This window comes from Triticum aestivum, chromosome 3D (genome assembly GCF_018294505.1).
Source record: "Triticum aestivum cultivar Chinese Spring chromosome 3D, IWGSC CS RefSeq v2.1, whole genome shotgun sequence".
Lineage (NCBI taxonomy): Eukaryota > Viridiplantae > Streptophyta > Magnoliopsida > Poales > Poaceae > Triticum > Triticum aestivum.
Window position 1 is genome coordinate 15,364,932 of NC_057802.1, and position 24,295 is coordinate 15,389,226.

The window sequence follows — 24,295 nt, forward strand, 5'->3', positions numbered from 1 at the left end:
ATCCCGAGCTCTAAGACGAAGCCCCCAAGAGGGAACACGACACCAAGGCGCCGCCATCGTCCGATCACACAAGATCAAGGTTTTCCCCTAGAGAGGCCGAGATGGCCAGATCCGTGCAGGAGCGGTGCAGAGGCAAAGCAACGATACCTTCAAGAAGGTTAACGACGGCCGCATCCGCCGCCATCGCTGGTCACAGCACAAGGCCGAGACAGGGTTTTCACCCAAGCTCCAGCACTAGAGCGGCGATGAAAGTGTCCGTGTACTGCTGCAGATCGGACTCCTTCAGCAAGAGCATCACGCGGATCATGCTCTTTGAGTCCGGCAGCTCGTTGGCGTCCTCCTGCCGACGTTGCTGCCTCTCTACATCTATCAGGCCATAGATTAGCGCGCTCCTTCGGTTCACCAGCTGGGTGAGCCTCCGGCAGATGCCGCCGAAGTCCAGCCAGCACAGGGGTGCCAGCAAGTGGTCGTGCAGGTTGGCCATGCCGAGGAGCGCCACAATCTCGTCCACCACTTTCTTGAACTCGTGCGCGTCCTAGGATAGTCGGTGTCGGAGCCAGCAACGCGCTTGCCCTTGGTTCCCGCGATGGCCTCCATGAGGACGCCATGCGAGAGCTCGAACAGATTCCACTTCAGCTCGACCCTAGCGACGCCACCGGCAACCGCAGTTGCAGTGCGTGCAAGGCGTCGCACCATGGCATGGGTCTAGCCGACGATGGCGGCGTCAGACATGAGGTCCACGCGGCACGCCGAGAGGAGGTGCACAGTGGCGATGCGGCGCATGGCACGCCAGTGCGAGTCGTAGCTGGCGGCCGACAACCCCATGTAGCCGAACGAGACCTCCCATGCCGAGGTGAACCGCAAGCGGTTGGCGAAGTTGACGTCCAGCTCGAAGGAGAAGCACTCCTTGGCCAGCTGCAGAAAGGTGACAACAATGCGACGCTGCGGCCCAGGCGGAGGGAGAGAATGGGGCCGTGCCGCGGGCGATGCCGGCGAGCGTGGATTGGAGCGGGTTTTCACGGAGCAGGTGGAGGTGGCCCACCAGCAGGAGAGCCAAGCCTGGCCTAGGTGGCAGCCTCTTCTAGTGTCTCATCATCAAGATGTTGGGAAACGTAGTAGAAAACAAAAATCGCCCTACGAACACCCAGAAACAATATGAAGATGCATATCGGGTTTGGATAAACGATCATTACCGACTCCGGAATGCAGCAGAAGTAGACGAGTCGGTTTGGATCGTACTTGGATTCCCTCTAATGTCGATGACGATCTCGCAAATCGCCCTCGAACGATCCCTCGAATTGAAGACCAAAAGCACGACCTCTCTACTTGGTTGCAAACGTACGGTCTTCACGATCCAGCAGCGCTTCGCCGTCCAGAGCTAATCATTGCCGAAGAATTAGAGAAAGGAGATTATAACCACACGGGGCTTCTAATTATGAGGATTAGAGGTGGCTAGGGCTAACTCTACTTAGTCAATTAGGACCAACTAAAACTAGAACTAGATCAACTAGAGAAGGCTCCAAAACTTGTGTTCTAGGGGCTAGCCCTGCCCCCCTATTTATGTGGGGAAACTATATTATGGCACAATGGAACTAATATATGTGTGGGATGAAGCATGAAAAACCATGTTCCAGAACAGTTTATGGGAGTACATATGTAGGCTTAACCACTTAAGGAAACATATGTCCATACTGATAGAAGGTAAGACCACATATGTACTTTCATGGAAACAAATCTAAACATGATAAAACAATGGGGTCACAAATTTGAATTGCACTAGAAAGTAGAAAAAATGTAGCATTGGAAACATATCTCCATTGATAGAATTTTTACACAAGTTTGTATAGGGCCAAAATATTTCAATTAATTGCACCGGAAGAAAATTTCCACAATGCGAGCAAATGATTTGTTCACACTTGCTATATGGACCGTTCTTTATTGGAACAAATTAATTTAGTTAATTGCATTTTAATTTATTAAAGTAGTATTTGGATGTGGTTTGCCATCATGAGCATTTTGAGTACTTGTGGGCCCAAACAGACTTTGTATGAGTGAGATATGATCCTTTAGTCGTTTTAGTGAACACCACGCAAACCTAATTCTGACCCCAATTCAGAGTGTAGTTATTTAGTTGGATCTAGTATTTTTTGGCTTCTTTCTATGTTCTGAGGAAAATACAGTTAGCTTGAGCAAACATGCAAGTGATCACAAGTATGATGATGTAAGAGGGCGGTGGTGATTGCCAAAAGGTGGTGGTCGACAGTGGAGATGATGATGATGGCAGGATGGTGGCTAACATAACTCAACACTCTAAAGGACTGGACCCTAAGACGAGAAACTCAACATGATGATGCATTTGTAAAGTCAACGATGCAATGCACGGAAAGGAAATTTTACGACGGCTTAGTTTGGTTTGGACAGGAATTTAACCCGATTTTTGTAGTATTTCGTTGGTATAATATGAAAAACAGATGCAATCTAAATACAGAAAAACTAAAACATTCTCACCAAGCAACCTGAAATCTGATACCACGTGATAGGTACAAAGGTGTTTCTATTTTGTTGTAGGAGCCTTTGACGAACCAACAACAAACTCTGGTATGTTTATTGATGGTGTCGAAAAGACATTCAACTTGATCGTGAAGATCAATCCCTACACGCAGCCGAAGAACAAAGAAGAACTTACGAAGCAATATGAATTGTAGGTCTCCTCCTTAAAAACATACTCGCAAAACTGCACATAGTCTTTTACTCCAAAAGTACATGTGTTCACCCAAATTTGAGGTGGCGCAACACCTATGGATGATCATGAACGAAATTATGAAATGGCGTATATTTGGTAGATGCCTTCATGGGGCATTATGGCAGCCTTAAAGTCCTGAAATCTCTAGTACTAGAAATGTCATATTCATTCCTCGGCCCATCTCCACACTTGCTCATGTTACAATAATTGTCCCTCTCGTCCATGTAGGCCATTCTTTCCTTACTAATACAAATATATTAGATTCAGGTAGTATCGTATTCTCATGAGAACTAGTGGAAGTTCCCAGAGACAAAAGATCATGATATTTGACTTGGCTTATGCAAGCTATAGTAATTGGTCCTTGTGTTTCTCAAGAACTATGTTTCGATGTGGCAACACATGCATGCATTGTACTGGATATGCATATCAAGACCATTATGTACAAGAGAAGTGCACAAGGACATGACATCTCTCTTGTATATATCAAATTTATGCGATATATTGATGATTATATAAAAGAGAACACATTAATATTAATAGCATACAAAGGATAAATGTTTTAAAACTTATTTTAGAAAAATTTCTCCTGAATCTGCATGTACCTCTTATTGTTCTTTTCTAAGATGATTTGGCTTCATTACTTTGGTAAAAATTAGTACTATATGTTTATTCTTAAAGTTATACTATCCTAAAAGTTGTACAATTAAGTTTTGTGTGACTCTTTCTATCAAAATATATAAACAAACCCCACTACCGAAACTAAAATATATTTTTTATTTGCCATGAAAAATATTTTTATACTATAATTGGATTTCTTATTTTGCTAAAAATAGTATATCATTATTCATTGATACATGCCATCCCAAATATTATACCGTCAAACTCGCGTGACTCCTCTTGTTAAATTGTTTAAACAATCCACTTGCTAAAATTAAAAATGTATTTGTATTTGCCATGAAAATTGCAAGTTTTAGTTTTTGTATATTTTCTACTAACCTATACATGTAAAAAGTAATTAGCAAATGTATCATGTCCAAGACGATGTCATGGTCAAAAAGTAATATGTTTTTATGCATAGTGTAAATACACAATCGATCCCTCGAAGTAGTCCCATGCTCTAAAACCATCGGTAAAATATGAAAAGACATTACTACAAACTACCAAAACCATATTTTTGATTGGTTATATGCATCATGCAAAATATGGTACATCTATAATATCAAGAAGGTCATGCACTTCATATAGTACTTCAATCTTGTGCACTACACACCATCTAAGTTCATACAACACTCATACAAAAGAAAACTATCTAGGGGTTATCGTAGATATAGTCACATCATTAACACTACACGATTCAGTTGTAGTGGGTGCTTCTTTCTCCCCCGTGAAATAATTGCCAAGCCTATTTGAAATTTCATCAAATACTTTAGGAAGACACATAATAAACTAGCATTTTCTTTTTATTTTACGGATGTGTAAAGGTGCACTCACATGTCCGAGGAGGTTGATGAAATTTCCACATTCATGAGAATTCCTTTTCCCGCTAAGGATCTCAAGAGTTAAAACACCGAAGCTGAAGACATCTGATTTGATAGAGAAGAGACCGTGGGAAGCATACTCGGGTGCCATGTAGCCACTAAAATTATGCAACAATATATGTCCACTTACTATATGGTCGAGTTGCAATTTAAGTATTCACAAATGCAGTAATTTATATGAGACTTACAGTGTACCAACTACTTTCCTTGTAGTATTTGCTTCAGTGTTATTTGAGGTAAATATTTTTGCTAGTCCAAAATCTGATATTTTTGCATTCATTTCGCTATCCAAGAGAATGTTGCTTGGCTTAAGATCTCGATGTATAATGCGCAACCTAGAGTGCTTATGTAGGTAAAGAAGTCCTTCTGCTATTCCTACAATTATTGCAAGACGTTTGTCCCAATCCAGTAGTGTTTTTCTATTTTCATCTGCACGTAAACAAATATTAGTATAATAGAGTAATCTAAAGAAACAATCTAAAGCTGAGAACCTTAATTTTTGAAAATATTTGAAGGTGCCATCATGACAAACAATGTCTATGATATGAATTTGAAAGTGCAAATATGTACCAAAGATGAAGAAGTCCAAGATTTTATTTGGCAAGTATTCATAGACCAGTATTTTCTCCTCTCCTTGAGAGCAACATCCCATGAGCCTAACCAAATTTCTGTGTTGAAGTTTCGCTATAAGCTCAACTTCATTGTTGAACTCTATGAAACCTTGTCCTGAATGTGAATCAAGTCTCTTCACTGCTATCTCATTTCCATCAGGAAAGTGGCCCTAGGAAACGTAAATATTTATATTAATATTATGCAACAATCTAGGCTGATTTGCACAAGTTAATTCACAATTCAATAATGCCGAGTAAAACAGAAATCCAACTCGGTGCCCAGGCTCATCTGCTCTCGCTCAGAAGAAAAACAAAAAGAAATACTAAAAATTTCAAAAAAAACAATTTTTTGTTGTATGGTAGATAATATGCGTGAGGTCACTCCAAATTCAAATCATTTGGACATCTGAGCAGCTCTCGGAAAAAAAGGCAAATCGGGTCAGAAGAGTGCATGAACAGTAAACTTTTTTACAGACCCTGAATTTGTCTTTTTTGCCGAGAGCTACTCAGATTTCCAAATGAGTTGAAATTTAGAGCGGACCCCACGCGTCAAATTATCTACAACACAAAAAAATTGGATTTTTTTAAATCTTTTTTGTATTTGTTTTGATTTTTTTTACCGCGGGTGGAGATGAGACAGGGAGCAGAAACGCCGCGTCCCGAGGAGAAGCACATTTACACTACTTTGGATCTATATTTTTCCTATACTCTAACGAGGCTTTGGTGTGCATTTTGTATTGCCTAGAAATAAGGATTACAGAACAGTGTTGTACTCCCTCCGTTCCTATATATAAGTCTTTTTAGACATTTCAAATGGACTACAACATATGGGTGTATGTAGACATATTTTAGAGTGTAGATTCACTCATTTGCTCCATATGTAGTCAATTGTTGAAATATCTAAAAAGACTTGTATTTGAAAACGGAGGGAGTATATAATTACCTTGTAAAGAGGGCCAAATCCACCTTGGCCGAGCTTGTTTTCGTCGGAGAAGTTAACTGTAGCCTCTAATATCTGATGAAAGTCAAATACTGCAAACTCAGCCAACTCTGTTTCCATTTCCCAAACTAGTTCATCTCTTTCATGAAACTCGTGAGTACTCGTTTCTTGCAAGGTTGTCCCTTTAATTGAAAATTAAGAACCAGTGCAATCAATATGGATCTCTTCAATATATATTTTACTCTGGGTGAGGAATAGTTATTCTTCACCCCCTCTATTTTACCATCGATACACCGTAATTTTACGTTCCGTAAGTTTTTGTCTTATTTCCAACGTAAAAAGAGACCGTAAAAAAATATATGATCATCGTAAACTGCAATTTTTCTTGTCTTATGACCTATATTTTTATTTTCTTATGCCAAATTTTACGTAGTGGATCAATAAAAATGTAACTATTTGAATTCCAAACATAATTTAATTATGAACTGATCGTTAAATTACCCGGGTGAAGAATAACTTATTCTGCACCCTGGGTGATGAATAGTATCACTATATATATATATATATATATATATATATATATATATATATATAAGTCTTTTTAGACATTTTAAATGAACTACAACATACGGATGTATGTAGACATAGTTTAGAGTGTAGATTCACTCATTTTGCTTCGTATGAGGTCACTTGTTGAAATCCTTAGAAAGACTTATATTTGGGAACGGAGGGAGTATAATGTTGATCATCTCAATAACTAATTTACCCACCTTTTGTGTGCTTGGTTCTAAGGCGCCGACGATGGTAGACGATGAAGCAGAGTGCAACTAGCGCTACAGGAGCAGCTACCGAAATGGCAATTACCCAAGGTTTTACTCCATGTCCTTCAAAATAAAAAATCCATACGTCCATGAATTAGCATTACGTCACAATAATTTCATACGTCATAATTTTTTTTGACCCAAAAACCGTAAAACAATCGTTCTACGGTATATATATATTGAAAGTAAAAATAAATGTTGCATATTTATCAAGAGTCTTGTCGCATATTTGAATTGTTGCATGCGTGAATTGTTCATCACATACTCTTGCTTGCCGGAGCTGGCGCTGGTGCTGGTGCCGGTGCTGGTGCCGGTGCCGGAGCGATGGATGATGGAGATGGAATCCGCTGCATGCTTTTGTCGTTGTGGAACATAAAAGGCTCGAACCTCACGTTGCAACGGAGCACGAACATGCGTCCGCCCACGCGCACTGTGTTTGTAGCGTTGAGCGTGCTGACAAGCCGCCGGAGGCACACCAGACAGTCGCCGGCGGACAGGTCAGGCGTGCACTGCGCCAGGGAGTAGAGTGTCGGTGCGGCGCTGCCAATTGAGTCCATGGACCCTGTGGCGAACCTCCTCGCCGTGCCGGCCGCGTACCGTGCCGTCTGCGTCAGGAGCTGGCGGACCGCGGCGGTGACAACCCCGGCCTTTCCCGGGATTTGCACCGGGTTAAAGAACTGGAAGAACGTGTCGTTCCAGGTGACACTGGATCCCGGGCTGAGGAAGCCGCCGTCGCCGGCGAAGCCGAGGAGGCACCCTGGCCGCGTGACATTTACCTCGTCGTAGTCGTAGTAGACGGTGGCGGCCTTGTGTTTCGGGCACATCTTCTGCGCGTACTTGAACGAGGAGGCGACGCACTCTCTGCACGCGGTGAGGTTTGTGGTGTCGTGGCGGCAGAGCGCGAGCGCGCGCACCACGCCGGCGGTGGCGGTGGCGAAGAGCTGCGGGGAGGAGGAGGCGTTGCCGGGGAAGGTAGCCTTGAGCACGGCGAGGCTGGACGGGTAGGTGCTTTTGGCCGTGTAGTTACCAGCGCTGCCGCAGACGTGGCCGATCGCCGACGCCGACGCCGGTATGTGGAGGAGGAGGAGGAGCAGCACGCCCACCATTGTGCGCGGCTGGGTTTCTGATGGTCCGTGCTTGTGTTGGTTTCTCGTTGCTTAAAACGCAAAACGTACGTGTTTGACACGCACGGATGCACTTGGAAATGTACGTGTGTTTCGCGCCCACCATTGACTTGGAAGAATGCAAGGCACCAGCAATGCTAAGTCGACGGACATTTATGAGGTTTTACAGGATGTGTTTAAGCTGTCAATTTGTGACTGGACTAATAGGAGGTTGGCCCCACCCATCTAAAAATCAAGAGGGGGGCATGTTTAGTTGGTTAGGAAGGAGCGAGTGGATTGCAAAAAACCATCATATTGAAGCTTAGGTTTGCAGAAAACACAGGTTTACAAATTTCTGCCAGAAACCGCTGATTCTTAGTCTAATCTTTTGCAGAAAACACTGAGCGGTTGCTTTAGTCATTTGAACCTCGATTATGACATGTGGGGCTTGCATGTGATGACAAGGTGTGATACAAATTTACCAAATAGTCCCTGGTATTTTTGCATAGACACCCTTGGGGCAAAAGTCCAAAACGCAATCAGCTCCAGGCTGTGCGCAGAACTGCAGCGGAGGCATCAGCGCTCATGGGTCTCATCACCGGCCATGGCCACCACGTCCGGAGGGGGGGGGGGGGAAGAGGGCGGCTCATCGCCGTCGGCCCGTGGTGCCGCATCCGCATCTGGCGGTGGTGAGACCAGCGCCAGAGGAGGAGGCGGCGGCTGGGTCATGCCCGCGACGCTGTTGCTGGTACGGGGTCGCCGGCGACTAGGAGCCATGGCAGTGGGGCTCGTTCATGCGCTTGGTGCCATCGGCCACCGTGCGCTCACCGTCGAGGTCGCTGCTTGCGCGGCGCCGCCGCTACTTGCGCCCGAGCTGCGCGGCGCCGCTGCTTTGCTCTGCTAGGAGGTAGTGGTCAAGTGCGCCGCTGCTGCTGCTTGCTCCACTGGGAGGGCGGGGTCAAGCGCGTCGCTGCTTGCACCCGAGTTGTGCGTCTCCGTCGCTGCTGCCTGCTCCACTGGGAGGGCGGGATCAAGCACGCCGCTTGCACCCAAGCCGTGCGTCGCCGCCACCGCTTGCTCCGCTTGGAGGCCGGGGTTGCACCCGAGCTGCGCGCCGCCGCAACTTGCTCCGCTTGCGCCCCAGCTGCGCGCCGGGGTTGTAGCCGGGAGGGAGGTGGCGGCACTGGGAGGGCGGCGTCGCGCCGGAGAGGGGAGGTTTTTCAGGGAAAAAACTTTCAGGGAGGGGAGGAGGTTTTGGCAAAAAGACCCCGTCTAACGAAACGTTACGCCACGTCAACAAATGGTGGGCTCCATCTGTCATAATCATCATCAAATGGGCCGAAGTACTCAACTATTGTTTTCTGCAAAAGATTAGGTCAAGAATCAGTAGTTTCTACCAGAAATTCGTAAACCGGTGTTTTCTGTAAACCTAGGCCTTAATGTGGTGGTTTTCCACAATTCACTCCGAAGGAGCCTGTACAAGCTTGTGGGGCTCCGTCCATCTAGCATTTTTGAGCAAGTTGATGCACTGGACTGACTTCTTTTCAAATAAAAAAGATAGTGGATTGACTTGTAAGAATGCAAAGCAAGTCTTCGCAGTGGATGCCGACCAGTTTGTTGACTAGTTTTCATAGTGGATGCCCACCAGTCTGTTGACCTGCTTGACAAGGCTTCATCCTAATTTTTTCAGAAAAGTATGTTTTTGTCCCACAAGTTTAACAAACGTCTACATCTGGTCCCTTAAGGTTTTTATGAGCGACATTTAGTCCCTCATGTTTCAAAACCGGATAACTTTCGTCCGAAAATCAAATTATATGGGAAAACCGGCCACATGGCACAGGTTTTGTCCCCGAGCTCTAGATCCACCCATCGAGCACCTTGCATGCATCAAGTGGCCATCGCCCAAGCAAAGACTCCTAACCTTCGCCGCGTGCCTCGCCACACGACCGTATTCCTGCTTCCCCAGGATCAAGTGGTGAGCCCGCTTCTTCCCTTCTTCCACTGCATCGGTCGACAACCTCCTCTACTCCTCCAGGCCACGGCTAGCCCTTCTCCGCATGCCATGACACAACACTCCACTCCGCCCACTCTCCGATGTCTTCCGGGCACAAGAGAATTCCTGGGAGCACTCCATCTACTTCTTCCATGCAACCATTCATATTTGCATTTCATTTTCTACGTTGTCATGCAACATGTTTTTTCAGTTCTATAGGACATAATGCCAGAAAATTTACTACGTGCACATCATTAAAGTAATGTAATATTTTGCAACACCAAAAAGGGAAATATGATCAAAGGCATGGGAAAATCTTTTATATCTATTGGGGTACATAATCTCACATTTGAAGCAACACTTCTACTTCCACATCATATAATGTTATTAGTGTTGTTCATACTAGTACAATGAGATAGACTAATAACATGACACAAGGAAAACCACTATCTAGGAATTGTGGCAGATATGGTTATATCATTAATACTGCATGACTCGGGAGCATTGGACGTCTCTTCATTTCCCACCCTTACATTGATATATGCTGGCTGCTTAGGCTTAGCCAAGATCATAGTATCACTTCTTAGCATTGAAACAATATCTCCCATGGTCGGACGATCAACTGCATTCTCTTGCACACATAACAATGCTATATTAATGCACCTCATTAACGTTGCCAAGTGAATATCAGGAACCAATGATGCATCGAGGAGATCGATCCACTTTCCCTCTTCCCACAATTGCCATGCCTGTTTGCAATCCCATTAATAAAAATGAGATTTATAGCAAATGAAGAAAAAAATTGCAAGTTGAAGCTCGTGTGTATACGCTTACATATCCAAGGAGATTGACGAAGCCTCCACATTGTTGGTTACCAGAATTGTGTTTTCCACTAAGGATCTCAAAAATGACGACACCAAAGCTGAAGACATCGGATTTAATAGAGAAGACGCCCTTCGAAGCATACTCAGGGGCCATGTAACCACTAAATTATATAGGATAAATGTCAAGATTACCTTATCTGGTTGAAATGTAATATATATAATTGTAATTGGAGTTTTTTCTATCAAGCTTACTATGTTCCAACCACTCTTCTTGTAGTGTCGCCTTCGGTGTCATTTGAGCTGAATAATTTTGCTAGCCCGAAATCTGAAATTTTTGGATTCATTTCGCTGTCTAGGAGAATGTTGCTTGGTTTAAGATCTCGGTGTATGACAAGCAATCGAGAGTGCTTATGTAAGTAATGGAGTCCATGTGCTACTCCTTCAATTATTTCTAATAGTTTTGTCCAATCTAGTAAAGCTCTTTTATACTCATCTGCACATCAATTAGATACTTAGTATACGGCGAAAAGCGGCCTCATAAATTAAACTACATATTCGCAGAACTGATATAAATAACATTTTCGAGTATTATTTAGTTCTTTTGATGCAACACAACCACGGAAAATAATTAAGGTAAATTAAGAAATGCAAATGCATACCAAAGATGAAGATGTCCAGGCTTTTGTTTGGCAAGTATTCGTAGACCAATATTTTCTCCTCTTCTTGGGAGCAACATCCCAAGAACCTAACCAAATTTGTGTGCTGGAGTTTGGCTATGAGCTGGACTTCATTTTTAAACTCAGTGAAACCCTGTCCTGAATGTGAAGCAAGTCTCTTAACCGCTATATCCAACCCATCTGGAAGCTGGCCCTGAGGAAAATATATCTACCCAAAAGTTAGGCTCTTCCCCACCTTCGCTGTAATTAATCATCCTCTCCCGTTTAAAAGTTAGTGCTATATAAGATAGCTAGGTTCAATGTAGACATACTTGTTTCATACAAGAGATCGTATTAGGCTGCTAAAACAGTTCAGAAGCAAAATATGTAAACCCTACAAATGTAGTACTACCTTGTAGACAGCACCAAAGCCACCTTGTCCAAGTTTGTTTTCTTCTGAAAAATTACTTGTGGCCTCCAATAGCTGTTCAAAGTGAAACAAAGAGAACTCCGAATTCTTCCCTTGCCAAACTAGGTCCTCTCTCCCTAAATTTCACTAGATCATCAGCATAACATTATTACCACTATGTTAAAAAGACATTATTACTTACCCGCACTGGTAGAAAAAGAGGCTTCCATACGCCCCCATTAGTCCCCAAAACAATCGAACCGCGACCAAAGGGGTCTTTAGTCGCGGTTCGGGAGGAGACCCGCGACCAACTATCTGGGCCCAGCGCGCTCGGTCGACAGCTGGCGGACGGGAGGGGCTTTAGTCCCGGTTGGCCTGGCCAACCGGGACTAAAGGTCCCCGAAGGCCTTTAGTCGCGGTTGGCCAGGCCAACCGGGACTAAAGGCCCATCCAGCTGGCGGACGGGAGGGGCTTTAGTCCCGGTTGGCCTGGCCAACCGCGACTAAAGGTCCCCGAAGGCCTTTAGTTGCGGTTGGCCAGGCCAACCGGGACTAAAGGCCCATCCCTATATATAGGACTCAGCTCACTTCACTTCACTCAGCTCACTTCACAATTTTCAGAAGGGGGTGGTGGGTTTGCTTTTGGTTCCTCCTATGCACACAAGGTGTTTGATGAAATGCCCGAGAGCCTGAAACAAACATGATATGAAGTGTCCGAGCCACACTTGAGCTTTCTCATTTATTTTTCCTCCGCGATCGCGGTTAGCAACTTGAACCTTTCATGTGTCATTGATAAAATATGCATGTGTGTAGTTCATTGTTTAATTTGTATTATTTCTAGCTAGTTAGTTTAACAAATGCATGATGGTTAATTATATACTTTATATAATAATAATGCAGATGAATCGGCAATGGATGTACGGTCCCCGACTCTCCGGCGAGTTCACTACGGGTTTGAAAGATTTCCTCGTAGTGGCAAATGCGAACAAGCAGCAAGGTTTTATTATCTGTCCATGTGCTGTCTGTAAGAATCAGAAGGGTTACTCCTCCTCAAGAGACGTTCACATGCACCTGCTTCGGCACGGTTTCATGCCAAGCTATAATTGTTGGACCAAGCATGGAGAAAGAGGGGTTAGAATGGAAGAAGATGAAGAAGGGGATGATATCGATGACAACTATCATGATCATTTCGGTGATACTTTCATGGAGGATGATGCTGAAGGTGGGGAAGGGTTAGGTGAAGGTGAAGAAGAGGCACATGATGAGCCCGCTGATGATCTTGGTCGGACCATTGCTGATGCACGGAGACGCTGCGAAACTGACAAGGAGAGGGAGAATTTGGATCGCATGTTAGAGGATCACAAAAAGTCGTTGTATCCAGGATGCGATAATAGTCTGAAAAAGCTGGGCTGCACACTGGATTTGCTAAAATGGAAGGCACAAGAAGGTGTAGGTGACTCATCATTTGAAAATTTGCTGAAAATGTTGAAGAATATGTTTCCGAAGAATAACGAGTTGCCCGCCAGTACGTACGAAGCAAAGAAGGTTGTCTGCCCTCTAGGTTTAGAGGTTCTGAAGATACATGCATGCATTAACGACTGCATCCTCTACCGCGGTGAATACGAGAATTTGAATGAATGCCCTGTATGCACTGCATTGCGTTATAAGATCAGAGGCGATGACCCTGGTGACGATGTTGAGGGCGAGAAACCCAGGAAGAGGGTTCCCGCCAAGGTGATGTGGTATGCTCCTATAATACCACGGTTGAAACGTCTGTTCATGAACAAAAAGCATGCCAAGTCGTTGCGATGGCACAAAGAGGACCGTAAGTCCGACGGGGAGTTGAGACACACCGCTGATGGAACGCAATGGAGAAAGATCGACAGAGTGTTCAAAGATTTTGCAGCTGACGCAAGGAACATAAGATTTGGTCTAAATACTGATGGCATTAATCCTTTTGGCGAGCAGAGCTCCAGCCATAGCACCTGGCCCGTGACTCTATGCATCTACAACCTTCCTCCTTGGTTGTGCATGAAGCGGAAGTTCATTATGATGCCAATTCTCATCCAAGGCCCTAAGCAACCCGGCAACGACATCGATGTGTACCTAAGGCCATTAGTTGAAGAACTTTTACAGTTGTGGGCCAGACCTGGTGTACGTGTCTGGGATGAGCACAAAGGAGAGGAATTTGACCTACGAGCGTTGCTTTTTGTAACCATCAACGATTGGCCTGCTCTCAGTAACCTTTCGGGACAGACAAATAAGGGATACAATGCATGCACGCACTGCTTACATGAGACTGAAAGTGTACGTTTGGTTAATTGTAAGAAGAACGTGTACCTGGGTCATCGTCGATTTCTTCCCCGAAATCATAACGTAAGAAAGAAAGGCAAGCATTTCAACGGCAAGGCAGATCACCGGCCGAAGCCTGCGGAACGTACTGGTGCTGAGATATTTGATATGGTCAAGGATTTGAAAGTCATCTTTGGAAAGGGTCCTGGCGGACAATCAGTTCCGCGGGGAGTTGACGGGCACGCACCCATGTGGAAGAAGAAATCTATATTTTGGGAGCTAGAATATTGGAAAGTCCTAGATGTCCGCTCTGCAATCGACGTGATGCATGTTACGAAGAATATTTGCGTGAACCTGCTAAGCTTCTTGGGCGTGTATGGGAAGACAAATGATACAAAGGAAGCACGGCAGGACCAGCAACTTTTGAAAGACCCAGATGACCGGCATCCGGAATGGTTTCAAGGTCGTGCCAGCTACGCTCTTACCAAAGAAGAGAAGGTCATTTTTTTTGAATGCCTGAGCAGTATGAAGGTCCCGTCTGGCTTCTCGTCGAATATAAAGGGAATAATAAACATGGCGGAGAAAAAGTTCCAAAACCTGAAGTCTCACGACTGCCACGTGATTATGACGCAATTGCTTCCGATTGCTTTGAGGGGGCTCCTACCGGAAAATGTTCGAGTAGCCATTGTGAAGCTATGTGCATTCCTCAATGCAATCTCTCAGAAGGTAATCAATCCAGAAGATCTACCACGGTTACAGAACGATGTGGTCCAATGCCTTGTCAGTTTCGAGTTGGTGTTCCCACCATCCTTCTTCGATATTATGACGCACCTCCTGGTCCACCTAGTCGAAGAGATTTCCATTCTCGGTCCTGTATTTCTACACAATATGTTCCCCTTTGAGAGGTTCATGGGAGTATTAAAGAAATATGTTCGTAACCGTGCTAGGCCAGAAGGAAGCATCGTCAAGGGCTATGGAAATGAGGAGGTAATTGAGTTCTGTATTGACTATGTTCCTGACCTTAAGCCGATTGGTATTCCTCAATCGCGGCACGAGGGGAGACTAAGTGGAAAAGGCAAGATCGGAAGGGAATCCACGATATGTATGGACGGTCATTCTATGACTGAAGCACACCACACAGTTCTGCAAAATTCCAGCTTGGTGGCTCCGTACTTCGAGCAACACAAGAATATTTTACGCTCGGACAACCCGGGGAAGCCTGAATCCTGGATTAGAAAGGCCCACATGGAGACTTTCGGCAGTTGGTTGCGAAAACATTTAATGAATGGCAATGATGTTGGAGATCAGCTGTACATGTTGGCCAAGAAACCATCTTCGACTATAACGACTTTCCAAGGGTACGAGATAAATGGGAATACATTTTACACCATCGCCCAAGATAAAAAGAGCACCAACCAAAACAGTGGTGTCCGCTTTGATGCAGCAACCGAGAATGGGCAAAAGGTCACATATTACGGTTACATAGAGGAGATATGGGAACTTGACTATGGACCCTCCTTTAAGGTCCCTTTGTTCCGGTGCAAATGGTTCAAGCTAACAGGAGGTGGGGTAAAGGTGGACGAGCAATACGGAATGACAATGGTGGATTTCAACAATCTTGGTTACCTTGACGAACCATTCGTCCTTGCCAAAGATGTCGCTCAGGTTTTTTATTTGAAGGACATGAGTAGCAAACCGAGGAAACGGAAAGATAAGAAAACGATCAGTACATCATGCGATGATCCAAAGCGCCACATTGTTCTTTCAGGGAAAAGAAACATCGTGGGAGTGGAGGACAAGACAGACATGTCAGAAGATTATAATATGTTTGGTGAAATTCCGCCCTTCAAAGTGAACACTGACCCAAGCATTAAGTTAAATGATGAGGATGCTCCATGGATACGGCACAATCGTAAGCAAGCAGGGACACAAGGGAAGAATTGATGTGTAATAATTTATTGTACCAAACTTTGTATTTGGTCGATGAACTGAATGATGTATCAAACCTTTTATCAAACCTTCAAGGGATTTTAAAATGAATTAGTTTTATTTTTCTGATTTTTTTGATATATAATTGTATTTTTAAGATTTTAAAATGAATTAGTTTTATTTTTCTGATTTTAAAAGGAAAAAGGAAGAAGAAGAAAGAAGGAAAAAGGAAGAAAAAACAGAAGAAAAAAACAAACAGAAGAAAAACATAAGAAAAAAACAGAAGAAAAAAACAGAAGAAAAAACAGAAGAAAAAAGGAAAAAGGAAAAAAGGAAGAAAAAAACAGAAGAAAAAAGGAAAAACAGAAGAAAAAACAAACAGAAAAAAAACATAAGAAAAAAAACAGAAGAAAAAAACAAATAGAAGAAAAAACAGAAGAAAAAAGGAAGAAGAAAAAGAAGAAAAACAAAACAAAATAAATAAAGCAAAAAAGAAAACAAAAAAAGGGAAAAAATAAAAAATATGCCACCTACTGGGCCACCACGGCCTGAATACGACTAGAAACCCATCAATGGGCCAGGATTCAGGCCCGCAGAAGGCCCAGTAGGCCCACAGGCACATAGTGACAGAATAGGCCCGTAAGCCTGCATTTGAGAGGAGCTCGAAGTGGTGAGCGCAGCCGCGCTTATAAACCACTGTCGAAGCCTCTCGGCTAGCGAGGTGGGACTAAACATCCCACCGCACCGCGCCAGTTCCAGCACAGACCCTTTAGTCCCGGTTGGGGAGGAGGACCGCGACTAAAGGGTACCCTTTAGTCGCGGTTGTTGTCCCCAACCGCGACTAAAGGGTCTTTCTGCGCGGGAAGTAAAGCGGCGCCAAAACCCTTTAGTCGCGGTTGGTGTGGCCAGCCGCGACTAAAGGGTACCTTTAGTCGCGGTCCGCCTCCCCAACCGCGACTAAAGGTGCGTCTATAAATACTGCACTTAGCAGTTTCGCCACTTCCCATTCTCCTCTCTCTCGACGCCGAAGCGCTGCCCCAACGCCGATCGACGCCGAAGCCCTGCCCCGACGCCGACGCCGACGCCGAAGCCCTGCGCGCCGCCGCCCCCGTCCCCAGTGAGCGCCGCCTCCGCCCGTGCCCTGCCCTTGCCCGCCGCCCGTGCCCTGCGCCCTTGCCCGCCGCCCGCCGCCCGCCGCCCGACGCCTTGCCGCCCGCCGCCCGACGCCCTGCCGCCCACTGGCCCTGCCTGCCGTCCTCCGCGCGTCGGCAGAAGAAGAAGAAGGAAGAAGAAAAAGGAAGAAGAAGAAGCAGAAAGAAAAAGGAAAAAGGAAGAAGAAGAAAGAAGGAAGAAGAAAACAAAAGAAAAACAGAAGAAAAACAAGAAAAAGGAAGAAAAAAGGAAAAAGGAAGAAAAAAAGAAAAAGGAAGAAAACAACAGAAGAAAAACAAAGGAAGAAGAAAAAAACAAACAGAAGAAAAAACAAAAGAAAACAAAAAAAGGAAGAAGAAAAAAAGAAAGAAGAAAAAAAAGAAAGAAGAAAAACAAAGGAGGAAGAAAAAAAAGGAAGAAGAAAAACAAAAGAAAAACAGAAGAAAAACAAGAAAAAGGAAGAAAAAAGGAAAAAGGAAGAAAACAACAGAAGAAAACAAAGAAGAAGAAAAAACAAACAGAAGAAAAAAAAAAAAAAAAAAAAAAAAAAAAAAAAAAAAAAAAGAAGAAAAAAGAAAGAAGAAAAACAAAGGAGGAAGAAAAAAAAAGGAAGAAGAAAAACAAAGGAAGAAGAAAAACAAAGGAAGAAGAAAAAAAGAAAGAAGAAGAAAAAGGAAGAAGAAAAAAAGAAAGAAGAAAGAAAGAAGAAAAAGGAAGAAGAAAAAAAAATGAAAACCAAATGAAAACCAAAAGAAAGAAGAAAGAAAAAGGAAGAAGAAAAAAAGAAGAAGAAAGGAAGAAGAAGAAAGAAAGAAAAAAGAAAAAGGAAGAAGAAAGGAAGAAGAAGAAAGGAAGAAGAAGAAAGGAAGAAGAAGAAAGGAAGAAGAAGAAAGAAAGAAGAAGAAAGGAAAAAGGAAGAAGAAGAAAGGAAGAAGAAGAAAGAGGAAGAAGAAAGGAAGAAGAAGAAAGAAAGAAGAAAGAGGAAGAAGAAAGGAAGAAGAAGAAAAAAAGAATTTTTACTTAAAGAATCTTATTTTTTAATTCCTCCTCCTCTATGTCCCCTTAATCTTATTTTTTAATTCCTTTATACTTAAAGAATTTTTACTACATGCAGGAGTGACATATGGCGGACGATAGAACCGAGCCGCTTAGGGATCCGGAGGCTGAACGTTATTTAATGGGCATCATCAACAACGAGATTCCTTATGTGCCGGGCTCAGAATATGAGCAACAAGAGGATGTAGTCTCTTCTTATCTGAACCTTGATGGTGGAACAGAGATTGTCGATGATCAAGAAGGTGAAGGAACGGACATTGTCGACGGAGGTCAACCGTCAACAACCGACGATCTCGAATTGCAAGTAGCAACCACCTCCGGCGAGGTATATATATACATTGAGCCTCTCGTGATACAAACTTACTGAAATGTGAATACATATGTATTAACGCGCGCGACTCTCTTTCTTTTTTTAGCCCTCCGGATCGAGTACGACAAAGCGTGGCAAATCCAAGGCGATGAAAACAGGAGAAACATATGCCATTGAGTTTGTCAGTGAAACCGGCAAGCCCCTACAGCACACCTCAAAGTTTATCAACCAATGCGGAGTCGTTGTTAGAGACAACGTCCCGATCACCGTCCAGGAATGGAAGGAGCCAAAGAAGGCACGTCTTGGTTTCAGTTTTGTCGACAAGAGAACGAAAAAGGATTGCTGGAGAAAGCTTATGGAACATTTCATTCTACCTCCGGAATACAACAAAGTCGATGAATTCGGTAACGAGGTTCCGGGTGGACGTCAGAGGAGGAGGCTAGTTAAAGAGTTCGCTCTTCAGAAGATGGGCGAAGCATTCCGGAACTTCAAGAAAAATTTAACCCGTGACTATGTCAACAAGGGCAAGACTCCGGATTTCAATGGACAACATGAGAAACTGAAAGATGATTGGCCAGAATTTGTGAGGCAAAAGCAATCGGAGCATTTCAAGGAAATATCAAAAAAAATAAGGATAATGCGAGTAAGAAAAAGTTCCATCATATTATGGGGCCAGGAGGATACCGCCTTTCGGAGCCTAGGTGGCAGAAGATGGAGGAGGACCTGAGGGTGCGAGGAATCCCTCTAGGTACAGAGGGATGGGACCCAAGGGCCAAAAGCTGGTGGTACGGGCATGGGGGATCGCTAGACCCGGAGACAGGGGTGTGTGTTCACCGGCAGAGACAGTTTGCTCCCACCCAAGCCCTTATTGACGCAATGACCCAAGCTCAAGAGGGCTTGATCAAGTTCAACAGAGAGAAAGACGCACTGACAACAGCCCTCGGGAATGATGAACACGGAGGACGTGTACGAGGCAAAGGCAAAGTTCCGTGGAAAGTAGGGTTTTCCCAGGACAATGACCCGTACTGTTACAGAAGCCGTAAGAGAAAGACGGACCGGGATGCAGATCTTATGACGAAGTTTGCATCGGAACTCCATGAGTTGAAGCAGACCGTGCATGAACTAGTGAAAGAAAAATCGGCTGCAGGGCCGCATGAAGATCATGAAGCGGATCGCGGAAGCCAGCAGCGGAGAAGCAGCGTGGCTTCCACGGATGCCCCGCCTGGTGCTAGTGCACCGATGATCGAGATTCGTGCACCGGAGCCTCACTACCCCGTGGATGATGTAAAGGAGATGAAAGAATGTGATCTGCATTATCCCGTGGGGAACGTTTCCACGAAGGTAGCTAGCGGCAGTGCTTTACCCTGTACACCTGGAGCACTCCACCACAACAACCCCATTGCATATGGCTATGCTCGTGTCACGGTGGAAGACATAGTCCAAGGGTTTGAGGACCTGGAGATTGACAAACCTACACCCGAAGGGGAGAGAAGACTTGGAGATGTCAAGCGCCAGTTCATTCTATGGAAAAAGAAGTACATAGTGTTTCCAGGCGAGGCGCCAAGGCTAGCAAGTCCACCCCCCTCCGATGGTGGTGGTGGTGGTGGTGGCGGTGGTGGCGGTGGTGGTGGTCGTGGTGGTTCACCTACACCTCCTTCACGCCATTCGACGCCGTCCCCCGATCCACAACCTCCGGCGGGTACGACGCCCCCCAATCCTCCTCCGGCGGGTAAGACGCCCCCCAATCCACCTCCGGCGAAGAAGCGGAAGCAGGCGGACAGCAAGGAAACCCGCTCCTGGACTATTAACCCGGACCCTTATGTACCTAAGACCACAAGGGTACCGGAGCCATCACTGAAGCCTCTCCTCCCAAGGCCTGGGGAACTTAGTGAAGCTGAAACCAAATTGGCCGCGTCTGCTGATTATGAGAAATGGAAGGCGGATATGAAGGCGAAAAAAGAGCCTGAGCCCAAGCAAGTATTCACTGAGAAGCAAAAGAAGTGGGCTAAGGATTTTTTGACGACACCGTCCCAAGCCGAGCTGAATATGCCTGACGACTATGGACATGAACTTCGTAGGCAAGCAAAAATATTGAAGGAGGAGAAAGAAGAAAGTAAAAAAAGCGGGAAACAAGTTGACCAGCTCGGGATGCAGAAGAAACAATCGATCCCCCCGCTCATAGTGAAAGCCGGTCCGGAAGAGGACCCCGAGATCATAGCAGCTGCGGCAGCACTTGGATTGACTGTACCGGGTGCCATGAAACAAGCGTCCGAGATGGGTTTGACTCTTCGTGCCTTCTTAGGCCTTGAGGATGCGCCAGTATGTGAGATAGCATTACAATATGTGCGGAATGGGCCTCTCGTCGAGCCTGCGCGGGAAAAGAGTCTACCACCACAAATGCGAAATCTGCTACGTTGGTACAAGCAATTCATAACATGGGCCGACAAAGAATATGTTTATGCGGATGTTACAGATGAGCATCACACCAAACGGTACTCTGTAGAAATTCATATGAGTGAATTGTTCCAGCTGTTCAATCTGCGTGACCTCGACAAATCTATGCTGAGTTGCTACGTTCTGTAAGTGATTTATTTCTACCTCATCTCGTTCTTCATTGCCTGCACTATATATATATATATATATATATATATATATATATATATATATATATATATATATATATATATATATATTGTCCTAACTATATTGTTGCGTACGCTATTATGCAGATTGAAGATTTGGGAATGCAAAATAAGAAACATCCATGATGTTGGGTTCATTGACCCACATATCGTTAATGGACATGTGTTACAACATCACCCCGAAGACGTGGAGAAAGACCTGTACAAGTTTCTTAGAAAGCATCAACTCAAAAGTCATATTCTATTTCCTTACCATTTTGGGTGAGTGTTTCTCTCTTGTGCCCATTCTCTTTTGTTTACTCCATGCATGGTATGTCTAATCGATGAGTTATGCATGACTGTGCATGTAACGTGTCCGCAGGTTCCACTGGATTCTGCTAAATATTGAACTTCACACCTCCAGAGTTCTAATCATGGACTCTATGGATTCGGATCCAAAGCGTTGGGCCGACATGAGAAAAATGCTGCAAAAGTAATTATTTTCAATCATTTGAGCTCTATATCGATCGGTCTCTTTCGTTCATTTCCTAATATCAAGTAACTAATAACTTCCTTATTCATTTAATTTTCTTTGCCCTGTAGGGTTTGGAGACGGTTCTCAGAAGAAATTGTCGGTGAATTCAAACATGAGCTAGATTTCAGAAGGTTAGTTAATGTGGATAAGCAGCCACCGGGGACCAATCTATGTGGATACTATGTTTGTGAGAACATCCGGAGACACACCACGGAGCGGAAGGCATCGGATAGCGTGCGGAACGCGACGGATAACTTGCGGAGGAGGCTTAGTCCAGAAGCTCGCTTCCGACCAATTCAAGAAGAATTAGCAGGATTTTTCATGAGGGAAGTCATCAATCCTAAAGGAGAACACTATACCGAGGACGAAGAAATTTATATGCATACCCGAGATTGAAACTTGTACGAAGTTGTATATGGTCATCCATCCTAATTGTGTATGGAAACTTGTTCGAAGTTGTATATGGTCACCCGAGATTGAATATATATTATATATTCCTCTTGAATTCTTCTTGTTTGAAATTTCATATGCATGTATATAGTAGCGTAAAATATGTGTACTGAAACTTTATCAAAATTAAAATAAAACACAAAATATAATATAAAAGAAATAAAACACTCCAAACTAAAAAGAAACCAGGTTTAGGGGGGCTAAAACCCTAAACCTGCGGAGGAGCCCTTTAGTCCCGGTTGGCCACGAGAACCGGGACTAAAGGTCCTCCGCCCCGACGGACCACGGGCGCCCACGTGGACGGGCCTTTAGTCCCGGTCAGCCACAAGAACCGGGACTAAAGCCTTTAGTCGCGGTCCGTAAGAGGCGCGACTAAAGGGGGGTCTTTAGTCGCGCATATTTAGTCCCGGTTGCACAGCCGGGACTAAAGGCTGTTGCGAACCGGGACTAAAGGGCTTTTTTCTACCAGTGCCGCAAAAAAAAAACATTATTACCACTAACGGTAAAGAACGTGAAGGAAGAACATTCCACTAGGTCATTAGCTAGAATACCTTTTCTTCGCCTTTTGAGCCGACGAGAGTAGCAATTGAAGAAGAGAAATGCTGCTGCCGATAGTGGAACTGCAACTACCGCAATTACCCACAACATGCTCCTGCGTTTGGCCGGAGTCGTCGGCGGTGGCCGCGACGGCAGACTCAGCATGGGCTGGGCGTCGTAGAACCGATACGCCTCATACCTAAAATAGCACCGCGTGACAGCCATCTGCCCACCAATTCGCAGGGACATGGTGGAGTTGACCATGCCGAGGAGACGGCGCAGGCACGCAGAGCAGTCGTCGGCGGACAGGTCGGGCGTGCACTACGCCTGGGAGTACACCTTCGGGTAGGTCGTCACCTCGTCTATGTCCATGACGCCGGTGGCATACAGCCTCGGCGGCGTGGTGGCCGCCTTCTCAGCAGTCTCCACCAGCAGCTCATGGACGAGGGGGACGTCGCCGGTGGTGAGGTTCTTGATGTTCCACTGCTGGAATGGCGGCGTGTTGTCGCCGTACCCTCCCGTGGTATTCGATGGCACCGCTAGGATGTCATAGCCGGCGCTATAGACGACGATACAGTCGCCGTAGCTGGAGCGGGCCTTGTCGCACCTCGTCTGGTTCAGCGCCTTGCCGAACCAGTTGGCGATGCAGTCACCGCAGGCGGGGCCATCGACGACGTCGCCGCGGCAGAGCGCGAGCGCGAAGACGACGTTGGGGGCGCCGCCAAAGGTCTTGGTGGCGAAGTGTACCGGGGAAGAGGCGGTGTTCTTGGAGAGAGTGGTGGCGATGGCCTTGACGTTGTCGCAGAACACGTCGGCGGCTGCCAGAGACGGTGTGAGTAGGAGGAGGAGCAGGATGATCACCATGGCCGATCTATCACGATCGAGTGCACGACTAGCTAGCTACAACATGTTTCTTGTTTCCCTTCTGCCAGATGAGATGATCCACAAATAAGTGCGCTTGTGTGTCATCAAATCACCATCGGTCACTGGGAAAAATGAACACGGAAACCTTTTTTCAGCTGATTTCACATGGGTCAATTAATACTTACTATACTTTGAAACGACCAACGCACCCATCACCGTGCACTGACAGGCAAATTACTTTGGAACGATCAACGCACACTCAGACTTTTGAATGCGGGGGGCCTTATTTTTTGTTCTTCTGAATCACTAGATAATTGTCAATGCATTACAACGGGACCATAATTTGTACTCCCTCCGATCTAAAAAAAATGTCGTGGCTTTAGTTCATCTTTAGTTTAAATTAAACTGAAGCCATGAGCCCATGACACCTTTTTCAGATCGTAAGGAGTAACTTTGTATTAATTTTTTAGTGAATTTGTGTAGGTAATCACCGTGATTACAAGCCATTTTATTGTTAATGTGATTACAAATTAAAGAAAAAAGCTTTATAGTTAAGGTGGTTTTCATGCAAAACTGATGAGGAAAAGCCAAAAGATGGGATGAGAAAATAAAAATAGAAACTACGGATGAAAGGGTGGACGAACCAATGAGCTAGAGAGAACACTATTTTTTAAAGTAGGAGAGATTCTCTTTCTTATCATCCCGGCTAGCGAGGATAGAAGCTTGGTTTTTTTGTGTGTGGGGGTGTGTTTGCTAAATTTCTAGCTTTCAGTTTACAGTTTGCCTAATTCACATCTAGATTTTTTTTAATGATGTCACCTCTAAGCTCCCACAAATAACGTAGCAACAAGGAACAAAAAAAATGTTGGGACAAAAGAAAAGACCACAAACATAGTGGACATGAGGTTAGAT

At 44.8% G+C, this 24,295-nt stretch overlaps 2 pseudogenes; both read right to left on the reverse strand.

Moving 5' to 3' along the window:
* Nucleotides 1-3,753: 3,753 nt before the first annotated feature.
* Nucleotides 3,754-7,759, reverse strand: LOC123073796 (cysteine-rich receptor-like protein kinase 10; annotated as a pseudogene).
* Nucleotides 7,760-8,656: 897 nt separating this feature from the next.
* Nucleotides 8,657-23,383, reverse strand: LOC123076054 (cysteine-rich receptor-like protein kinase 10; annotated as a pseudogene).
* Between the last annotated feature and the right edge of the window lie 912 nt (nt 23,384-24,295).